General features: G+C 63.3%; 1 long non-coding RNA gene across 2 annotated transcripts in view; it reads right to left on the reverse strand.

The window, feature by feature from the left end:
* The window catches only part of LOC102762110, a 12,240-nt gene that overhangs the window by 4,738 nt on the left and 6,196 nt on the right, over nt 1-1,306 (reverse strand). For both annotated transcript variants that reach the window (XR_436123.2, XR_436124.2), the window contains exon 3: nt 187-318. This is a non-coding gene — a long non-coding RNA (uncharacterized LOC102762110). The remainder of the gene's footprint in view (nt 1-186; nt 319-1,306) is intronic.

The following is a 1,306-nucleotide window of genomic DNA, read 5'->3' on the forward strand; positions in this document are numbered from 1 at the left end:
GGGACAGGTAAGGGGCGGGCTGGCGAGGGGCGCAGGAGGGGTTGCTCGTCTCCATGGCCAGCCTGCCCATGGGCTGCAGGGGAGGGGGTGGGGGAGGAGAGTGAAGGGCAGGGACCGGAGGGAGGAGGGTGTGCGCAGAGACTCGAGACTCGGGTACATATGATCAAACCAGGTAAAGTCACTCACTTGAGGGACAGTCGTGGGTCGCCATAAGGGGCGTAGGGTGAAATGTTTAGAATAAACTCCTTGGGAGGGTAGGAGCTCCATTTCTGCTGCACTGTGCTCTCATTGTTATTCCAAAAGTCTCTGTCTAGATCGCTGGAGGGGCAGAGAGAGAGGGGAGAAAACAGGGAGATACAAGAAGAAACAAGAAGCGCCAGTCCTGGGGGGCAGAGCGCCTGTCTGGGCACACAGAGGGCAGGTGGGCCCGGGCTGGCTCCTGCGGGAGGAAGAGAGGCAGGCGGGCTCCCAGCCAAGCTTTTCTTCAAGAATATATTTCAGCCCTGCTGGAGTGGCTCAGTTAGTTGGAGCCGGGCGGGAGGAGCGGTGCAGAGAGGAGGCGCTGCAGGAGGGCGACTGGAGCCTGGCACCCTGGGGAGCTGGTGGGAGAGAGAAAGATGGTGAGAGAGCAGGGGAGAGGGGAGAGGGCCTGGGGAGAAGGCTGGACGGGATGCAGGGGGAGTGGGAGGCGAAGGGGGTGCTGGTTTCTGGCTGGAAAGAGCTGAAATGCAGATCAGACCCTCCTGCCAACGTCCTCCGGCCTCAGTTTCCCCCACCTGTCCGTCACTGCTGCTGTGGCTGCTGAGCCGCCAGCTATCCCATGGTGCGTGGAGGCCCCAGTCCTGGAACCCCACATTCTCCCCTCTCCACCTGCCTCCACTGAGCGCTCCTGGGCAGGCCCAGCTCCCCCTCCCATTGCCCGGGGTCCCCCAGCCTCCTCTGCTCTCTCCCTCCACGGCAAATGCTGGGGTTCAGCCTTCCCAGGGGAGCATCTCCAGGCCTCGGGCCTTGCTGAGGGGACGGAGCCCTTCAGGTCCTCTGTACTGGGCTGTGTGAAGGGACAATGGGCAGCCTCTCCCTGTGCCCGGGCCCCTTTCCGAGGTGGCTGCGGGGTCTCCCTATGTCGGCGCCCCTCCCGCCCCCCCTCCGGGATGCCTCTTATGGAAGCACAGAGAATGGGGGCCCTTCCGTGGGAGGCCGGCGGCAGAAGCCTCAGCTGCCGGAAGGCTTGGCCCGGAAACCCCAGGAGCCAAGGACAAGTTGACCTTGACCTCAGTTCTCAACAAAGAGCAGACAGAGGGCAGGT

The sequence above is a fragment of the Myotis davidii genome, unplaced genomic scaffold (genome assembly GCF_000327345.1).
Source record: "Myotis davidii unplaced genomic scaffold, ASM32734v1 scaffold826, whole genome shotgun sequence".
Lineage (NCBI taxonomy): Eukaryota > Metazoa > Chordata > Mammalia > Chiroptera > Vespertilionidae > Myotis > Myotis davidii.